The 22,558-nt window shown below is 34.4% G+C and overlaps 1 long non-coding RNA gene across 2 annotated transcripts; it reads right to left on the reverse strand.

Moving 5' to 3' along the window:
* Positions 1-1,343: 1,343 nt before the first annotated feature.
* Positions 1,344-19,810, reverse strand: LOC129145239 (uncharacterized). Of its 2 annotated transcripts, none has more exons than XR_008550479.1 (3): positions 19,729-19,810; positions 15,833-15,975; positions 1,344-1,563 (listed from the first exon to the last, which is right to left on the reverse strand). It is a non-coding gene; the product is annotated as an uncharacterized LOC129145239 (long non-coding RNA). The 2 variants fall into 2 exon arrangements; XR_008550480.1 differs by lacking the exon at positions 19,729-19,810 and adding an exon at positions 19,513-19,560.
* Positions 19,811-22,558: the final 2,748 nt, after the last annotated feature.

The following is a 22,558-nucleotide window of genomic DNA, read 5'->3' on the forward strand; positions in this document are numbered from 1 at the left end:
ATCAAATGCATTAAAAGTGGAAAAATTTATGTCCCCACACTTCTCCAAGTCAATTTAATAAAGAGGTTTAACAACTAAGAGTCTTGACTGTAATTTTGAGAGCAGATGCATAAATGGAAAAAGGAAGGGATGCTGAGGACACCTTCCTGTTGCTTTGAATATATGTAGCCGCACAGAATAAGTTCACAACATCCAAACTAAGTAGATTTTTTTTTTGTTTTTTTTTTTGTCCAAAATATGTCTATTAGTCATGAAACTTCCATTGAATGTATGTGTCATCCAGACTGAGAAGCATGTTTTCCAAGTCTGGTTTTGTAGATTTCTCAGAACCCCTTTTGATCCTTTTAATTTTATTAACTGAGATGGAAACCTCTTGACATCAGAATATTTGCGAAGTTTATTCCATTGAAAGCTCTTAAATACCAAGGGGCTGGTCCAGATTGTCACCTAATGAATAAGAAAATCTTCCAAAGTCCCTAGCACTAGAGGCCATTAGTTGCCATAAAATCAGGAATGATTATATTATCCTTGAAAAAACAAATTAAAACCTTGGTCTATTCTACTATTTTTTCCATTATAAATAGGGACTTTCTGGCAACACTGAAGAAGACTTTGCCAAAAATATTTAATCTGTTATTTCTCGGGCCAGTTTACAGCAAATACAACCTATAGAAAAACAAGTCAAACAACAGAATAAGCAACCAATCAAAAGAAACCAGAAAATAAGACCAATATTTTTTTAAAGGGGAGAGGCAGAGTTAGAGGAAGAGAAACTATAGCAGTTAAAAAGAGATTTTTAGAGACAAGATAGCCATAGGAAGTTGATAGTCTGTGAGTGATCCTGGTGTACATAAAATAGCTATAAACATAGCTCTGGAATAATTAGGAAAATGTATATATGTACTGGGTATTATATGATATTAAGAATTATTAATTTTAAATATTTGATGAAAGCTTAAAAGTTCCATTGTAAAATATTTTAATTTTAAAAGATTTATATCTTACTATTTAATCATACATAATAAAAATTGTCATGATTGTAATTAGCTTTAAAACATCTAAGCAAAAGCAAAAATATGAATAGATTAGACTGATTAATGAAGCAGATTTGGAATGTTTACTGATTATTAAATCTCAATTTTAATTTCATGGTTTTATTATAAAATGTTTTCTTATATGATTTTTAGGAAATTTTCATAATAAATTTAATCATTTAGGACATAGTTGTCTTTCACAACATAACCAATTTTTATTACAATTGTTTGAATGAGAACTGGCCTGAGAGAGAATCTGCAAAGTGCAAGTTTTAATAACAAAAAATACTTAATGTAGTGTTAACAGATCTACATTCAAGTAAAACCATGGGTGAGGTCCGAGTACAATCGCTTTCTCACCCTCAAACCAAGTTCAGTCAAGGACTTTTCAATCAGATTTAAAACAGGAACAATAATCTTTGTCACCTTCCCATGTCAATGGGGTGTTATAATGATGAATGAGCTCCAGGAATAGATTTAGCCTGCTGATGTATTTGTAACCCATATGGCTGCATCACCTTTGACTTTTCTAAGAGGAATAGAAAATAGTCATATTTAGTATTCCACAAATTAAATTTCTGACAAGTTTGGCTTTAAAAACCCCCATTCTCCTATCAACTCAGATATTCATAGGCTGCCAAAGAATCTTCATAAGTTCCCATGTAGGAAACTACTCTGCTAGTGGAAAGTGATTTTGTGTACATTGAAATAAAACTTTTGTTATCTTTAAAAAACCTTTTTTTCTTTTTTTTTTAATAAACAGTATTTTCAAGGTATACTTAATAAACAGTATACTCAATATTTATTAATTCTACATTCACTTGCATGCTACAAAGGAAGATTAATGATAATTTCAGTGAAGATATTTCCTCTACTACCAGAGCGAGATTAATAGGGCTTTTATGTAGAACTTATTGGGATGTGATCATTGTAATCCACTACATAAAGATATACAAGGCAATTTCAAAGACTGCAAATGTTTATGATGTTTATCATTATGCATTTCTTCAGTAACTACCATCTGTTAACATTTAATAAAAATAACTGAGAGAAGAAATAATTTATTTGTACATTTATTGTCTTTGTGTTCATATAACTTCTGTCCTGTGTAAAGGAAAATACCTACAATCCACAAAATTATCATCAAATTATTATGATCATAAAAACAATATGCTATAATAATAGGAATAATAGAAAAGTAGTCAAGATATAAGAAATCTGATCTAATATCCAAAACTAGTGATTGTTAGCACCTTGGACAATTTGTGTTATCCTCTGGAACTATTGGTTTCTTACCAATAAATTGAGTTTTGGACTCCAAATCAACTTACTTTAAAACTTATGAAGCTAATAAAACCAGTTAGAAAGAGTTGGATGATTTGGTGATCATATATAATTATGTAGCTCAAAATAAAATTATGAATAAGGTGAATTTTGTAGCTTAAACTAGAATTTTTGTCAGATTGAACTTACTTTGGATTTCAGGACTATTTTAAGCAATCTTATTAGGAACACAACAGAGGGAGAAGGAACACCATTGATGTTGTCGAGATTTGCCAGATATATGTTCATCATTCTTAAATGTGATGATTGTAAATAAGACTAAGACAAATATTTCATGTGAGATTTATTTATCTTATAGTATATGATTTTTAATTTTTATAATTTTTGAAACTAGAAATTCAAAATGTCACTTAAAAATAATGATTTTCTTTTGCTATATAATTTCTTGTTATCAGGAAAAAATGTAGTTTATTTTGTTAAATTATTTCTTACTGTATTTCATACTTTATGCTTAGAATTCCAAAATGTAATTACAGAAGTTATTATACATTTGTCCAATTAATTATTGATTAATAGTCCTCTCAGGAGACTGGAACTATTTTTTTGCATTTGCAGAATGTTCTTTCTGTAATCTCTACCTATTAATCTGCATTGCATATATATATATATATAGTTACATTTGAAAATTCATATACACTATAGGTTAGTTGAGACTTTTTTTGTATGTTAGTACCATTAGCATTATATTATAATGCCAAAAAATTAAAAATAAAAAAGAATAATGTATAGGGAGTTGAATGAGAAGGTAACTTTAAGATTCAATGGCAAAAAAAGTTATGTTCAGTTTTGTAAGTACAGTCTTTGTGGTTGGATCAATCAGTACATTCAAATATATTGCCTGAAAATTTTAAGTTGCACTTAATCAAATTGGCTGTGGAAACAGCCCTTGAGCAAAATTACATGCAGCTTTTAAAATTAAGGCCTTAAAGCTATAGTGAAAAACAACTAACCTGTAGAGTCTTTAAAACACATCAGCAAAGTAAGGAAATATTTGGCACCTGGGAATTTTCTTTTGGCATTATTAGGGTTACAGATATAGTCAAAGTATTCATGTCAGAAAGGTTTTCAATGAAAATTCCAGATGTTTGACAAATGTGCTGCCTTATAATCCTCTTTAGACATATGCTGTATGCCCATTCTTCCCAATAATTTCTTTTTTAAAAAAATATTTAGGCATCAATAAGTACCTGACTTAATGAATGATGAACATAGCTAGCTTGGATTTTTACACAAAGAAAAACATGGTGAATAGCATATGTCCAGTTGACAATTTTGGAAATAATATTTTCGTCTCTTCTTAGTGATGTATTGTAGTAGAAACCTGTCATTCTTTTGGCTGCTCAGCACCTATTTTTCAAATATTTCTACTTTTGAATATTGGTGAGAAGTAACTCCCCCTCCCAACTTTGAAGTGGAAAATATCTGATATTTGCTTTCCCAGATTCCTCGGTAGACTACAAAACAATGACTACACTTCAGCAATTAGATTCTCCAGACCCAGACTTTTAACCTGAAGTTAGTGAAGCAGGTTGCCAGAAACTTCTCTGTTGGCAATTGCGGGAGATTCAATTCTTGAAACAGCCATGGCTGTGTCGATAACAGTAGCATCCTGAGCCTAGTATTTTCAGTTATTAACAATGCAAGCTGCCTTATCCAGTCCTCAAGGTGACTCAGTTGCACCTTCACTGGTTCTGTAGTATGATTTCCAGAATTGTTCTTGGTTATTTAGCCCTGAGACTTGTTCTTTAGTTTTCTTGGTGTTTGAGGTCATCAGGAGAAGATGCCTCACACATCTCTGACTACAGATAGCTTAGTCAGTCGTGTCCAGTAGTAGTGGCCTAAAATCCATCATTGTGGTGGCATCTGGGCCATGTTTTGCACAAGCTACATCATTCAAGTAACTGAACTCAGCAAGAATACTAAGATGGGTGACCTATATACATAGTCTTTTATATATAGCCTGCCCGAATTTTGTTAGACTAACGCAAAAACCTCCATTCAATATTTCTCTCCTCTTTCCTTCACCAGCCCTCATCTTGCTCCATGGACTGATGGCTCTCCAAACTGACACAGGTCCTTCCCCATTTTCTTTCAAAGTGTGTTTTACCTAGGGAAATTTTATACTTTTAATCATGTCTTGATGGCTGTGTCTTGGAGGGCTGGAACTAACACAGTTATACTGTGAGCTAATACATATTTCTTCAACACATTCCTTTTCTGCTTAAATAAGCCAGAGTTGGTTTTTGTTCCTTTCAGAGCATTGCTCTGAAAGTATGTTAGGAACCCTTAAAAAATTGGAGTTAATTATGTTTAAACAAATCTAGAGTTACTTGCCTTTGCCCTAAGGTTTTATTTGACTCAAATATGTATATTAATATACCTAATAACTTAGTATTTCATTTCACTGAGACATTATTCACTAAAAAATACCCAAATTAAAGACTAAAGTGTTATAAATATTTTTGTCTGTTCTAAATGTAAATATAGTATACAAACACTTGTCAAGGTCCTTTCTGAAAAAAATTGTTAGAATAAAAAGTACATTACTTTTCTATGGTAAGGATGGTTCATAATGGAACAATTATAGATAGTAGGTTAAGTAGAAAAAGTCAAGTATGACAATAAGTACAGTATGTTTTGGTGCTTTTATTGAATACTCTTTGTACATAAAAAATGAACACACTTTATGTATAAATTTAAAGAGTTTTGACATATGAATATATTTGTGTGGCCAATTAAGATGCACAACATTTCTGTCACCTGTAAATACTCTAATGCCCCTTTTAGATTTATCTCCAATTCCCTAGAGCAACCTATAATCTGATTTCCATATATAGTTTACTGATTCAAAAATTCATATAAATAAAATCAATACAACATGCCTTCTTTTGTGTTTGGCTACTTTAGAACAACAAAATACCATTGATATCCATCCATACTGCTGCATACATCAACAGTTGGATCTATTTACTGCTGAATAGTATTATGTACATCATAATTAAAACTGCTGTACACATTCCATGCAAGTGTTTTTTTGGACATGTTTATATTTTTCTTGGGTAATATCTAGGTGTGTGTCCTATGATAGGCAAATTGGTATGTCTTATGATAAATGTACATTTATCTTCATATTAGAAACTACCAATTTCTTTTTCAAAGTTATTGTATAATTTTCTCTCATCTTCCAGTAATGTATGGAAATTGTTTCTTTTCACCATTTTTTCCATGTGTGTTTCCATTTCTGTCTTCTTTTGGATTTATTAAGTATCTTTTTTGTACTTTGTCTCTTTTCTCCTATTATCTTTTTAGTCATTCCCCTTAATATTGTTTATTGATGCTTGTTCTTGGATTTACAATATATATTGTTATCCAGTTGCAGTCTACTTTATAATACCACTCCATGTACAAGGTAAGGTTCTTACAACAGTATAATTACATTTATACTTTTTTCTGTCTTTTGCCATTGTTTTCAGCTATTTCATTTCCTCTCTAGTTTAGGTTTGTATGACCTTTATTGGCCTTTCTTCAGGTTCACTGCTCCTTGAATAAGCAATATGCTGTTAATGCCATCTGTTGAATTTATCTTCTAATTATGCAACCATTATTTTTAGAGTTTTAAAATTTCTTCTGATATTGACTAACTTTTCACACTTTCCCTCCATTTGATTATAGAATCTTCAACATATTTATAATTGCTATTTTATAGCTCTTTTTTCTATTTCTAAAATCAGAATCATTTGTTGGTCTCCTTTAATTTTTTAATTTATTTTTTTCTTGGCATGGGTCACATGTTCTTGTTTCTTTACTCATAATTTTTGCTTGCATACTGGCTATTTTGGCATACGTTGTATATTCTTAATTCTCTTGTTCACTTCTGAATAGTGCTGAAGTTTGTTCTAGAAGTTAAATGACTGTTGGATCATTTTCAGGGTCTGTAGACTGGGTTGTACGTTTCATTCGGGAATGGCTATTTTAGTTTTGAAAGCGATATTGTGATGCAATATTTACTCCTGTGGCATAACCCTTCTGTAATGTCAGTGGAGTCCCTGACATATTTACCAACTTTTCTAACATATGCTATTTGAACTCAAACTCTGGCTCCCTTGCTATGAACAGAAGCTAAAATTCCTGCTTATCTCTTTCGGTTTTCAAGCTATTGTTTTTTCTTGGTTACATGGAGACTAGCTCCCAAATGTCACACTCTTTAGAAGTGAAGCAAGGATTTGAGAACATTTTAGTATTGCTCCTTTTGTGGTTTCTTCCTTTCAAGAGTTTCCCCTACGGAAGTTTAGACATTCTTATAGCTCTCAATTACTTATCATTTTGCGTCCTCAAAAAATTGGTTTTCCACTTGAGCACATGATCTTTCATTAATTTGTTTCTAAAATAATTTCTCAAACTGAAGAAAATTTAAAATGTCATAGCATAAGATTGGTTATAGTAATACTTTCTTTCCCTCTTACCTAGCCCATTCTATTGGCTTTAGAGTAATGGAGGTAAGGCAAATAAAACAATTTTGAGTAGAGTTAGAAAATAGTCAATACAAAAGATTGAGCTAAAGCTGAGCCAAAAATGAGTGTTCTTTCTAATCAGTTTTATCCCGATTAATGATATTAATATGTAAATATTCATCTTTAAATATTCTGCCTCCATTGTCTTCTGAAGCTTAATGATATAGAGGAGAAGTTGGAATCCTTATGGCAATTTTTCTTTTCTAAACTCATTTCATTTCACCCCCAAAGACTTGTAGAATGTCTATTTTCCCTTGGTGCAAAAAAACCTGCTGGGTATATCTATGAATTAACTTTTTTAAAAAAGATTTATTTATTTATGCATACAAGAGCTGGGGTACAGGCCAGAGATGTGGGGGGTGAGAGGATTCACCAGAGACAGAGTGGGGAACAGAACAGGCAGATTGACCAAAGTACACTGGTGAGGGGAGCAGCAGGTGAGTCAGGAGAGGTCTGCTGCACCATGTGGTTTGCTCCCTGGCCAGCGGGGTATCGAACTCGTGCTACAGAGGCTGTGGATTGCTTCATAGTGCGGTGCTTAACCCCTCGCCACCAGGGAGGCCCTGAATTAACTTTTTTTTACATATTTCTTTGGAAAGAAGAAATATTTCTCCATCTGCATACCTAAATTTTAGTAATTTTCATTCCCAATATATTTTAAGTTGTCCATAATGCTTCTTGTTTGTAAAATTCTAACTTTTCTAATAAAATATCTGTAATTCTAATATTTGGTATTTGATCTCTAATACCCTCCTCTAAACATTATCTTGTCTTTTTCTTTAGTCATTACTTTCTAGGAAAAAAATTTATGGATTCTATAGTTAACCAATTTGATGCTCTACCATTTATTTTGGAAGTTCAGGTTTCAATTCTGTACTTCAATTTTCTATTCCTGATATCATTAATCTCCTTGTACTTGTATATTTACATCTTATTGATTCTTCAGGACTTTTTGTTCCAGTCTTATGTCAGGACAAAAATATCAAATATATCAAATCTTCTATATTAATGAGGATTAATAAAATGCAAAAATAATTAGTCATTCATATTACATAATAGGTATTGTATTTTTACTATGGACAAATTAGTGAATTTTAGCCTATTAGTGACACACAGAGATCAACAGTACAAAAATAAAACCATGATTCTAAACACTAAGGGCAGATTCACTAACAGAAATAAGTTTAGAGATAGTGTTCTGTGAGTGAGCAATTTTGAATGTTTACCAAGTAAGACTTCTTTCAGAATTTAAAGTTGGGTCAGTAGCAGAAATATATGAATAGTATATCATGCTCTTAATAGAGCAAAGATCTATTAAGGGACAAGGAGTGTGGAGTGGTTGCATGAGGTGGAAAGGAATAGGAGAAAAGATAACAAAAGCAGATGAGGTAAGATTGTGAGGAGTCTTGTAGTTCATTTGTAAAGATTTCGACTTTTGGGCCTCCCCGGTGGCGCAGCGGTTGAGCGCTGGGTTGCGAAGCTGCCCGCAGCCTCTGCAGCAGTTCGATCCCCGGCTGCTCCCCGGCCACCGGAGGAGGGTCCCGCATGGCGCGCAGACTGGTCCCGCATGGCGCGCAGACCTCTCCTGCTGCCCGCTGCTCCCCTCAGCAGTGTACTTCGGTCCTTCTGCCTGCTCTGCTCCCCGCTCTGGCTCTGGTGAATTCTCTCACCCTCCCATGCTTCTGACTGTACCCAGTGCTTATATAATAAATAAATAAAATAAATCTTAAAAAAAAAAAAAAAAGATTTCGACTTTTATTTTAGGTGATATTGAAAGCATTTGGAATATTTTGAGGAGTAAAATGGCATTATCTGATTTCTATTTAAAAAGTCTCACTGTGTTCTGTCAAGAGTAAACTTTAGGATGGGAGGAGTAGAACAAAAGAGATCATTATGACACATTTTTAATATGGCTGAAATCTTTTTTAACATTTTATATGCTATTTTTACATATATTTGCATGAATAAGATTACTTTAATATTGTTTTCTGATAATATTCTTTATTAGTTTCGGTCTCATGATTGAGCAAATGATCCCTTCTTGGTGATGAATACTGTTAAGCTGGACCCAAGTCCTTTTGAACATGTTTTCATTATCTTAGCTCACTTTTCTTTCTGTTACTTTAAGATCTTCTAGATCTATTTTATACTTTCCTAACCACAGCCTCAGAAACAGTAATTTCTCCAAGAAACCCTAATTCTTATGTGTTGAGAATGATGCTTAGAAACCAAGATGTGGGCATAGAGGTATTTTACAGTTTTGAGTCTGTTTTTGTAATTTAAATTCTATCCAAGACACTTACTCACTTTTATAGCCAAATTTTTAAATTTATTGGTAAAATTGTGTTTATTTTGCAGGATTCATTTTTTTAATCTTTATTGTACCTCTATTTCTTAAATAGGCTTGGATTGGCCTTTAAGATAATATTCTCAAATAGATGTGGGCATTGACCTACATTTTATGTTGGGTGGTTTGATTTCTATTTTACTAATTTCTGCTTTCAAATTTATTTTTCTTAATTTGTTCAGGGTTGATCATATTGATCTTCAATATTTTTGATTAAAGCAGACTATCTATAGGTGAAACCAGCCAATTATTTTGTGTAGCAAAATTTGGGAATCAGTGGGAAATGACTATTATTTGTCAGCTCATTCAACATCTCGTTCCTTGCTAAACGTAATAAGGATTAAAGCGTTTATTTTGTCATTCTTAAATATTTTTTTTGTAGTGTGTGTTAAAAAAATCTACTGTTCTTTAAAAACACTGCCTGATAATGACTTTTTAGGAAACTCAGTGGTTGACTATAGAAACAGGTTATGTATTCATGAGACTAAGCATCCTTACTTTAACTAAAAATAACCAGGATAAGGGGGAAAAGAGAATTCTACATTTATATTAATAAGTCAATAATTCTTGCACATAGTGAATTCATTTAAATAGGAGTAGGGCCTGCTTCTATGAAGGAAGGGTCATTTTGGCGGGAGGAAGAGATAATTTGCTCATTATAAAACTGAGCCCAAATGTATGAGAATTCACAGGCGAATAAAATTCCTAACAATCCTAAGCTGAGCTCTTTTTTTCCTGATTTTTGCAGTGTCTTCTCTCTTCCAATCTTTCCCTTCCCCCTCCTTAATTATATTCGCAAATTCTTACCATTTGGAACAGTTTTTGGAGCAATGGAAAAGTGATGTTTGAGAGGTGAAAGGCAATCACAACCTGGCCTGGAATCAATTGATAGGAAGAATTCTTGACGGCACTCACCAGCTGATTCCCAGCTGTGCTTGGGATGCGGCTGCTTAGCAGCAGTCTTAGCAATTTGGGTCCACTCCTGGTAATTGGTTTCAGATGAAACCAGAACAACTCATTTCACACTGTCCTCATTCCACTGCCCAAGGAACTGCAGGATATAATATATTCAAGCAAAGTCTAACTTCATGGAAATCCCATCACTTAAATTCTAGCCTGAATTGGATCTGATTGTGCCTTGGTAGTCCCTGTGTGGTGAGAAGGATTATTATAATGTTATTTCAGTGGTTAGTTGTGCTCACCCTGCTGCTCTGGCTATGACTCTTGTATTTCCCTCAGAAAAGCTTGCTTTACAAACACTGAAAGTGTCCCTAATCGTGTAATTAAGGAAAATGTTAGTGATCATATTCCTACCTTGCAAGAGAAATAGTGGGTGCAATTTTACCTTGTTCTCACTAAATGCCCCCTCTTTTATATTTAAAACTTCACATAAAATGAAAATGTTTTTTAAAAAATTCTCATTTCTTCTTTCCTATGATAAAAGGAAAATATAAAATTTCAGAATTTCTCTAGCAGAGAAATTGAGTATGTCCTTTATCTAATTTCACAGGTTGTAAACATTATTTTCAGCTTCAAGTAAAGCAGCAAGATGTTAAGTAGTAGTGGTTTAAACAATAAGGAACTATTAGCTAACGTAAGAAGTGTGGAAGCAAGGCCTTTCCAGGGTTGGTTTGGTAGCTGAAAACTGTTATAAAGCAGCCAGGTGTTTTGCATCACAATCACACTCTCACCACCACCACCCTCACTGTCTCAGTGTGGCAGGGATGTCAACGTTTGTGATGACAAGATGGTGTCATCAGAGCCAAACATCACATCTTCAGGAGGTACTATTAGTGGTGTTCTGGTAAATGTCTAATGACCCACTCTCTGGAAAACAAAGACAACAACATATAATAAAATCCTGATTTGCAGTATGATGATTTTATGTTATAATTTTTCCCAACAATGGTAGATTTCAAGCTCCAGTATGATGACAATGAATTCAGCATTGGGGAGACACACATAATCTCAATTCAATAGTGAGGGCTCCAGTGTACCACTAGAAACCATTTAGAGTCATGAAGAATTACCAAAAAATTTTATCTAGTGAAGAAAAGTTTTCTCAGAAATTCCCTTGTTAAAATAGCTTAAAATCCTTTGTTCCCCTGTTTTATTGGTCTGGCTTACATCTAATGCCTACCCTTAAAATAATTATTATCAAGGGAATTAGAATGACCATGATTACGTGGTCATTCACTCCTGGAGGCAGGGCAACCTTCTTTAAACTCAGATGACAGTAAATACCTGCAAAATATTGGAGCAGTCCTGCAATGAGGAAGGGAATGAGGATGTCTCGTGGGTGGGCAAATAATAATGTCTGCCAAATAGACAACACCAGACATAACGATGTCCTTATACAATAACACAAGCAGGAATATAGAAATGTAAGCACATAAAAATCTGTTCTACTTCCAGTGTCTTTTTATGAGTCTACTTTAAAAACACACACACATCATTTGGATGTGTCATCTTTCTGTTTGGGCAACTCCTGCAGACTAGTCATGGTGAAACATCAAAGTGGAAAGAGATTTTGAGTGGAGTTGGCTCGAAGGTTCTCAGAGCACTTCAAACTGTGTGAATGGTTGGGAACATCTAAAATTCCTCAAGAAAAAAACATGATCTCTTAAATGAAACATGACCCTAAACAATGTTAATATATTTTTGAACTTGAACTTTATCATCTGCTGCTTTACAGCATCTTTCTAAAGTGTGCTCATCTCATTTCCAATTGAGATGTTTCCTTTCTATTTAAAAGAATGAAGTCTTTCCCCTAGAGACATGCATAGCTGAGTTAACAACAGTAGCTAGGGATTGTTAAGGAGGACCTAGAGATAAAAAAAAAAAAAAAGAAAGAAAGGAAAAAAATATACTGTTTTCCATATTTCAAAATAAAAGAAGCTTGTTTGTTTCTCTATATGAATGGATAGAAATTCAATCTTTCTTGGGTCTCCCTGGTGACACAGGAGTTAAAGTCTTAGTGCTATGAAGCTATCACCATGCAGCATGAGTTGGATCCCCAGCCAGGGAGCTAACCCACATGGCACAGCAGACCTCTCCTGTCTTGTCCACTGCTCCCCTCAGCAGTTTATTTCAATGGATCCACTTGTTCTGCTCCCCACTCAGTCTCTGATGAATCCTATTACACACGCCCCCAACACACACACCTCTGGCCTACATCCCAGTTCTTGTATGCATAAATAAAAATAAATCTTAAAAAAATGAAATTCAACCTTTCTTTCATTATGCTATGTTATAGTTGCTTGTAACTACTTTAAGAAGGATGTTAGGTTTTTTGTTTTAATGGTCACCTGTTATTCATCCTTTTCCGGTGCTGCACTTTTTCTAGCACTTCACTCCTAAACACACACTGTATCTATGAATCTGCAGTTTTTTCGTCAAGAGAAATCAAAGTTCAGATAGCTTTTAAGCCCCCATCTACTATGGATAACTATTATTTTGCCAACTGACAATGCAAGAGGTAGCACAAACAGCTCAAAAGCCCAAACCAAGGTCAGGAAAAAGACAAGACTTGCAAGCTGACCATAGATCTGAGTGAGGGGAGAGGGTGAGAAGAGGGTCAAAACAGGAGAGGAAAGAACACAAGGGACTATGGTGATGGATTACGGGTGCTTTGTTGGTGGAAGAACTATGGGGACTACACCTGAGGGGAGAAATCAAATACTGTACAAAAATGCACAACAATGTAAACAATAAATTAATTAAAAAAAGGTCTATGGCCATTGTGATGAGGAGCCCCTATAGTAACCTATAGCTTCTGACTGCAGAGGTCCAATCAAGATTAAGGACACCTTTACAAATTGATGAGTTAATGCCCTACGATGGGAATGGAGCATCTTCTAACCCCGTAAAATTCCTTTAAAAATGCCACCATAATAGCATATTTCATTTGAAATACTTTTTGCCATAAAAGTTAGATATGTTATATTGGCATTGTTCTATGTAGCTTTACTTACTGTAAACTATTCTATAATTAGAAGTTGAACATTAACATCTGTAATATATGTGTTGAGGGTTTAAAAAGGCATTTTATTTCATTGATTTGGGTGGTAAGAGGAACAATTGTCACTTTGTTCTTTGTCTGGGAAGAAGTACTCAAAGTGGACTTAGATTCAAAAAGAAGAGGTGTTGGTTAGACATATGGGAGCAACTGTTTGAGGTTGATAAACTTTCCCCAAAAAGATGAATTATCAGTCTAGGAAATATGTAGAAAAGAATACAGTTTCTTCTGGATTTAGTAATACCTTGTCCAAAGTCCAGAGTGATCCAAAAGAGATATTTATGGTGTCTCTTCTTTGTGTCTGTTCAGTGATGTGAATTTAGGTTTGGCTTTAAGGCCAATTTACAAGGTGATAGTACTTTGGATACTGGATAGATGTATCCCATCCCTGAGGTCCAAAAAACAAGTGGTTCTTTCACCAGGAGCACTTTATGAATATTTAGCTGCCCACATGCCCCACCAATTGATGGAAATTGTACTTGGTAGTTTTCAGTTCATATGAAATTTTCCCTCATGATTAGACTGGTATGTGTTTTGGGGAGTAAGTCAAGTGCATTTTTTAATGCAAGTGTTTTATTTTGTCTTCCTATTTCACATGGTAGATATTGCTTCTGTTAGTTTAAGTATAAGTTAAAGGTCTCCTGGAAACATGGATATCTTCCGCATTTTTTTATCAAAAAGTTAAGAATATATCAAATAACAAAGTTAAGTTTTCTAAAGCAAGAAAATGAGTAAATTTAGCAAAATGTTGCTCCCTTTTGCAGAGTCAGGTAGCTATTACAAATTTCCAATGGTGTCTCCCTGACTTTTCCATTTTAAATATAGGGGAGTAGAAAAGACCAGTCCCACATACTTGGGAGACTCTGTACTATAAAAGTAGCTTCCTAACTCGTTAACTATGAGAATCTCAGTACAAATGAAATTTTGTGCAGCCACATAAACAAATAAATGAGAAAACAATTCCATTGAAGCAAGAGCATACTTAGAGTATAAGTGTAAATTTATCAGTTTAGTAGATTGGTATTATAGATAGGAATCAAATATATCTATTTCACATGATTGATGTGAGATTTCAGTGATATGTGAGGTGTATAGTATTGGGAGTGTATGGAATATAGCCTCTCAGGAATTATTAGATCCCTTCTTCTGAATAAATGCATCTTTGCCCGATTGATTGAATGTGTGTGTGTGCATGCACACATGTGCGTGTGGAGACTTATAGTTCCAAAAAAATACATCTAATCATGTTAAGATGAAATAACCGTATTTAATAATTAATTTTAGAATAATAAGTTGGAAGAATTACTGTAGGTTAATATCTAAATTGGGAGTAACCAAATAAAACTGTGTAAATAGTTCCCAACATCTAAAAATATACTGCATTAAAAAATGAATATTATTTTGGCAAAGGTTTTAAAAACTACTGCCCCCTATGTCATATCACTTTGACAATACTGGTGTTATGGAGTATCTTGTCAGTTACTCCTCTAGTCAGATATTAATTTTTTGTATTAAAAAATTCTAAATGATATTACTTATCTAGTTTGTATTCCAGGAAGATGGTAGGACTAGTAGAGCTCAAGATTCAATAGAGAAGCTTCACTAGTTTTAGCTAAGAAAATTGAATAAAGCAAAAAAATGTTCAAGTCTCTAAGGCACAATTCTGACATACTATGCTGTGTCAATATTTGTCAAAGATTTGTGATAATGAGTGACAAAAATTTGGAAATAATATCAATAAAATAATAATTTGCTTAGCATTTGGCATACTTAGTGAATCTAAGTGATAAATTTTATGAAACTTAAAACATATTAATTACATTTGCTCATAGGGAGATGACTAATAAACTTTATGTGCCCCATTATTTTATATTATTGTTTTGTAATTATTCTAGTATCACAAGATGTTGTGTTAATAATAATGTAATTGATTTTTAAATATTTTTACATTCACATGAAGTAGGGAAGGAAAACAATTCCTTTTCTATCTTAACAGATGCAACTGTGTAATTTCTGTGGACTCAGAGGAGGAACTGTATGTTCTAAATCTCAGGACAATAACTTTTCCACTGAAGTTTGATATAGTTGTTCTATTTATAGCTTTAAAATGGCTCCTCCCTTTTTATATGTTTAGCTAAAAGTGATCACTGTTTTTGTCTGAATCTTTCAAGAGGCTTAAATCAGATATGAAACTTTATATCCTATTCAACTTTGAGGTGGCAAATTTTTAAGTGTGCAAATGAATGATAAAGTGAGGTGGTAGGTATTATGTTTATAGGAGCAAGGCAAGAGGCATTGATAAACTATAGCTAAGCTGTAATCACCACAAATAGTGATCACTAGCATTATCTTCATTTATGAAAGTCAGAATTTCTATTTCATTTGTCAGAATGATCTAGATGTTCAATAAATTCCTATTTTTAAGCTTCATAAAACTTTCATTTTTACAAAAGAAGGATTTGGGAAACCACTGAAGTAATGATAAAAGGAACAGATTCAAAATGGAGTTGCCCACATTTAACTTTGGAGATGCTACGGGGGGAGAGACATCAGGGGTCTGAAGTGTAAAAATATTTACCTTGTTTGCTGGCATGTTCGGAAGGCAAATATTGTGTCCTCTTACAGACATCTTGAAAGAAAGTGAGCTCCAACCTATCATAGGTCTCCTGGTGACATCCCAAATTGTTTGGGCCCAAAGAAAATCATTCCATATCCCTCTGGCTTCCTCGAGGCAGACAAAAGATCAAGCATCAGATAGACTTTAAGAGAAAAAGTCCTATAGAATTTTAACAATGGGGCCTCCCCGGTGGCGCAGCAGTTGAGCGCTGGGTTGCGAAGCTGCCCGCAGACTCTGCAGCGCAGGTTCGATCCCCGGCTGCTCCCCGGCCACCAGAGGAGGGTCCCACATGGCGTGCAGACCTCTCCTGCCGCCCGCTGCTCCCCTCAGCAGTGTACTTCGGTCCCTCTGCCTGTTCTGCTCCCTGCTCTGGCTCTGGTGAATTCTCTCACCCTCCCGCTCTTCTGACTGTACCCAGTTCTTGTATAAATAAATAAAAAATAAATCTTTAAAAAAAAAAAGAATTTTAACAGTAACATGTATACCTCCTGTATAATGGGAGAGACCCAGTATATGACTGAGTAACTCACCCCGTTGTCTTGACATGCCATCCTATATGTTTTGTTTCTAGTATGGATTATATTATTTTCTCTCTTTCCAGAATTTTTGAAAGTCCAATCTTGCTTCCAAGTTTTCTCAATGTAGGGACTTCTCTAGCATTCTGAATCTTTACAAGAGTCTCTTTATACTTATATTTAATCGGTTTCACTTATCTTTGCTCTGTATTCATCCTTCAGCTTTTTAATAGTCTATATAGCTTACCAATTCCATGCTAAGATGTTTTGATGCCATTTGGGAGCCTTATAAAAGAAGGTCATGTGGAGGTCAGAAATATTTAGAAATGAGAAGAAAATTCTTAAGAAATATCTCCTTGGGGTTAGCAATTTAGAACTTCTGAATTGTTTGCATTCTAGGTACAATATGCCATACTAATATTTTCTGTTGTGAATAAGACTAAAGGCAAAATGAAAAACTAGGGTAAAGTAAGTGGTATCATATTTAAGGAAATATCGGAAATCCCTGGGAGGCTGAGTCATTTAAAAATATGTGTATGTAGATTTGCAGTAATTTTAACGTGATGCATTTACTGTGTTTGAAAAGAAATTTAAAGACAAGAACAATAACAGAAATTTCCACTGCTTGGCCTAAATTTATTGCTCTTAATTGTGGAACATATGCCTTAAGCAGTAAAGTCATAAAGGAGGAACTTCTGAGTCATTATTCCCTTTTTTGTTTGGCCTAGAGGAAGTAGAGTTTAAGATGGTCATTTATGTATCTAAACATATTACTTTATATATAGCCAGTCAGAGTATCCATTGAGAGAAAAAGAGAGGGGGCGGAAATGACCAATAGCTGGCTTCTGGCTGGATAAAGCATTTACACATAACTTCTGGCTTCCCCTCACGTGGAGCTTTTGTGAGGGATTTATAGGTCAGATAGCTCAGCAGTTTCAGCCTGTTGCCCACTGTACCTTAACAAAGCTTGTGCATGTTTGTACAGCTGGACTGGTAGCTGTGGGAGTCCCAAGAATCCCACAAGGCCCCTGTCCTTTTACCTCCCCTTCACCATTTACCAGCACACAAATACATACCGAATGAAACTGTCTGACTAGCAGGTTAAAGGCCCACAACTCAAGCCCTGTTTATTTTCTTTCCTTGATTTCATGCTGCTACAGTGAGTAAATGGTATTTTTTCCCCCTTGCTTTTTTTTTCTTTTCTTTTCTAAACCTGTTTGTCTATCAATGTCGGGTAAGGAATGAAAGAAATACTAACATTTTAACAGAGTTTATGTGACTCAGGCTTTAGTGCACTATTTCGGATCTCTCTTTGTCCACCCCCTCCACCTTATCTTTGCCCCCTCCCCCAATCCTTGCCCTCCTCAACCTCTCCCCATCCCTACACACACCTCTGTCTCTTTTCTCTTAAGGTTTTTCTACTCTCATCTTTCTCTCACATATTGAACTTATGGAGGTAGGAGGAATTATTTACCCAAAGGAAGGGGAAAAAAATCCCCAAAATCTTCAAGTATGCTTTCACCCTGAAGAAGGGTGTTATTTTAATTACTGTTGAACCCATTCTGTAAGGAGGCCTGTAAATGCTTGATGCAGCTAGGAGAGTGGCAGTTAATATGCCTTTTGAATCAGTGCCACAAACTACAAAGACTGCTGTCTGGGGAGGTATTACATTTGTAAGAAAAAATAGTTGAGACTTTTCTTTAAATGAGCTTGTAAATTCCAGTCAATCTTAGGTTCATTTCATTTTCCCCCAAAAATTCTGCCATGCGATATATTTAAAATCTTACAAACTAATCAGAAAAGGAATAGCAGTTCTGAATTTTAATGACTATCGCTAAACTCATGGGCTTGATCTGCATGTTTATGTTTTGAGGTGTTTACTGTTATCCCCAGCAACAATTTCATTAAATTCCATGATTTGGAAAAGGAACAAATTGATGAAGAGAAGTTTTTTGCATGCTTAATTTTCTTATATTAACTTTTTTTTCACAATCCAAATGAAAAATTTTTAACTGGAAAGGAAAAACTATTAGTTAATTTCTGATATTGTAATTAATTGGTCATCCTTCATCTCCCTTTTAGCAGTCTTGGCAGATGATATAGGAATGGAGGAATGTTAGAGCTACAAAAACTGATTGGAATTCCAGGGTTACAGTTTAAATAGCACATTGTTTAAAACAAGGCGCAAAATCATTTGGCACCTCAGCTTCCTCATCTGGGAAATGGGGGAAATGATATTTTGTCAACTTCACAGAGTTGCTGAAAAAAATCAAAGATCATACATGGAGAAACTTTATGTAAGTCTAAAACAGTGTTCTTTTTCCAAAGTTATACATTATGCTTGATCGTTGTATTTTCCCTTTCCTTCTTGAGAGGATACTTACATGTCAAATCCATAGTTGTTGGCCAGTATACAATTTCTAAATTTCAAGGAGACTCTAAATTGGACATAAGAAATTTCTTTTTTTTTTTTTTTTTTTTTGTGGGACCCTTGCTGGCGGCCGGGAACGAACTGGCGCTGCAGAGGCTGCGGGCAGCCTCGCAGCCCAGCGCTCAAGCACTGCGCCACCAGGGGAGGCTGAGAAATTTCTTTTTACAAAACTCTCTTTTAACAAATTATAGAGGCAGCTGAAATGTTAAAAAAAAAAAAGACATTTTATCTTTTTATTGCTTGATTGAATTGGTATAATCATAAATATTCAGGAAAAGTACCCATAATCTTGTTTAAAAAAATTTCAGGAAGTTTAAACATCACACTATATTGACATTTAAATAGCTTATCAGGAAACCTTCTACTATCTATCCTTCTATTTGCTGAAGTTCCTTAGTTCCAAGTCCCTTATGGAATTGCAAACTCATAAGCACTGATTTAGTAAGGAAAATACACACATAGCTTCACAAGAAATAGGCTCTGAGTTACACTGGACTTAATGTGACACATTTGCCTTTGAGGACTTTTAGAAAGACTTGAAAGAATGTATGTAAAAGCAATTCATAATACTCTGAGAAATAATGGGTAAATTTTTTCACTCAGGAATTTTTCTTCATCAGATATTTAAATACCTTATGGAAATGTTTTTCATTTTCCTCTCTCATCTCCTTCCAACTTCTATCCCCATACAATACCTGCCTACGATGGTCTACATTTCAGAAGGGACGTACTTCTACAGCAATGCATATTCCATGTCCATGCCCATGTCCACATCCATGGCCATATCTATCCTCTGTCTTATGAGAATATGAGGACTCCCCAGAATGTCTATTCTCATTGTTTGGATTCTATAAAAAGAGTTTCTTTTTTTTTTTTTTTTACTTTTTAATTATTTGCACAGAAATAAATACCTGTTTTAAAATTTATATCTGTATTTTTTTAATGTATTCCTTTTCCTTCCTTTCTTTTCTACTCTGCCTGGCATCTTCTCAATCTTTGTAGTAAATCTTCACTTAAAAAATAAAGCATTTAGATTCTTCTGTAATGAATCCATTTAGAATTTTGGATTCCCTGAGTTCTAGCCATTTGTTGAGCAGAATCCCCCTTGTGACAAGTTTGGCCATCCCACACAGCTGTATGGCTACTCTTAAGGGGCTTAGGTGGTGAACAGACAATGAAGACTAGAAGCACTTCTTACTCCCATAACATATCTTTGCATCTGCTTTTCCATTTACATCGGATTCGTTTATGTACTTTGACTATTTCTTGTATGTGCCTACTGTATTCTTGTCTTTCAACTCCAGTCTTTAGTAGATTTTTACTCTAAAGACTCTAAGTCATCCCTGAACAACCTGCTTCATAAATAAGAGGAGATGGTTGAAATTTATAAGGAACTTCTAAGTATAGGCCAACAGCTGAATATATTTTTTGAGTGTCTTAGTTACGAAAGAATTTATAAATGCAAAATCTTTAATGAGTTTAACTTAGCCAGGACAAGAAGATGTAATCAAGATGTGTTTCTTCTGTGAAAAGTGGGAGATTGTTGAACGGTATTAAAAGTTGAACAGCTGGCCACTGTTTATGAAAACAGTCAGGCTCTTATCCATAAGACAGGAAAGAGAGTCAAAAGCCAAAGTCTCCTTTTAAGATACAGCTGGAAGATTTTCAAAGTTAGGAAAATTTTTAAACTAGGATAGATATACCTTCCTCCCCACCCCTTGTAGATGGGTGGTGGGGAAGCAAGAAAATAATATCTTTATTGGAAGAAAAAATAATATCTTTATCAAATTTGCAATTGATATTCTACTACACACATGTGTCACTTTTGGGGGGGAAATTGTTAACTTAGTTGAAGAAAGAACAGGTGAATAGTGTTCCACTGTATTCAATATAGAAAAGTAAATTAATTCATGTAAAATGGAGAAAAAAGTATAAAATTAGCAGTGTAGCTAAGCAATAATTTCAATTCTTCCTATGGTCTCTTTATTGAATGAAGCAAATTAATAACTTTAGCAACAAGTAATTTTTTTCAAAGTGAAACAAGCAAATTTTAAATCAATTATTTGGTATCCCTGTTTATATAGATTCAGTGAATTTTATGGTCAAATGAATTTACTCAGAAAAGTTCTGGATAGGAAAAAAAAAAAAGAAAATAAACTGAATGCTTCGTTTGTGCATTGTTCTATTGATCTGTTTGATTTTATTTCTTCATGCAGTATATATTTATCTACTAGCAGAGAAAATTTTCATCTACCTCAAACTTGAGTAGGAATTAGAGGTAGAAGTTATTTGAGTAACAGAGAAAAAAACATCATGGTTAAAATATGACTTTATCCTAAAAATAAACTTCCCTCAACTAGGCACTTGTATTTTAGAGTTATCACAATAATCCCAGTTTTGCTGATGACAAGAATCTTGCAAAAATATACCTGGTCCTCAAACAGATAAATGTAAATTTGTTCAGAGTTCTCACCATAACATAACATCTGTAAATGATCAATTTGATGTTTTACTTTCTCTTTAGAATGTTAAAGGAGTTGATCATCATTTTGGACAAGAGACTTGGACCTTTTGCATGGAGAAATGAGTATACATTTATAAGTTTATAATGACAGCATATTTCAAAATTTAGTTCATTAGCTCAAGTTGATTACCTTTGAGAAAGGTATCAAAATCAAATTCAACTTGAAATAAACATTGGTTTGTTAAACTTGCACACATTTACATATAGGCTTTCAAAGAAATCAGATTAGTTATTTCATTTTATTTTCATCTTAAATTGTTTGTAAAATATGCGATATATTTGTCATGTGACTTTAAAAATAATAGTATAGTCATTTCTTTTCGAGCTATTTTATTTATTTTTATTTTTTATATATTTTCTTACATCAATTTTTTACAATGTTTTTTTAAACAATGTTTGCTCCCCCCCTCAGGTGTAGTCCCCATAGAATTTCCTTCCCCAATGCACCCGTGCACCAACATCTCAGTCCCCTGTGCACCTCCCTCCCCCCTCTGATCTCTCTCCCTCCTCCTCCCTCTGCAGGATGTCTCTGATTTATAATTGTCTGTTTGTTTTTGTTTTGTTGTGTTTTGTATTGTAATCTTTTTTCAAGCAGTATTTTATTACCATTAACATAAAGGCCATCTCTGCTCTCATTTAATTAAGGAACAGTTAAAAAATATTTAAAGAAAATATAACCTCTGAGAACTTGATTTAACCATGCTCAGCGAAATAAGTCAGAAAGAAAACGAAAAATACCGGATGGTCTCACTCATAGCAGGAATTTAAAAAACCTAAATAAGAGACCAGGAAAAAGACTAATCAATACAAAGTAAAAATCAAAATCAACAAGCAACTATAAACTAGAGACACACTGGGGTGGGGGGAAAGGTGAGGAGAGGAAGGACTAGAGTCAAAATAAGGGGGGGTGCAATTGTATGGGGAATATAACCATAATGAAAATGCATACATTGTGCAAAGACGAAAAATGATGTAAGAATTATATAAAATAAAATATTAAAAAAAATAATAAAGTAAGCAGAAACAGGCCTCCCCCAAGGTGCAGCAGGTTGAGCACAGCCCTGTGAAGCTGTCGGCAGCCTACCTGGCGCGGATGATCTCTCCTGTTGTGCCCGCTGCTCCCTTCCCAGTGTATTTCAGTCGTGCGCCTGTTCTGCTCCAGCCTCTGTCTCTGGTGAATCCTCTCAGCCTCCTGTGCCTCTGGCCTGTACCCCGGC

Source organism: Talpa occidentalis, unplaced genomic scaffold (genome assembly GCF_014898055.3).
Source record: "Talpa occidentalis isolate TD23 unplaced genomic scaffold, MPIMG_talOcc4v2.1, whole genome shotgun sequence".
Classification (NCBI taxonomy): domain Eukaryota; kingdom Metazoa; phylum Chordata; class Mammalia; order Eulipotyphla; family Talpidae; genus Talpa; species Talpa occidentalis.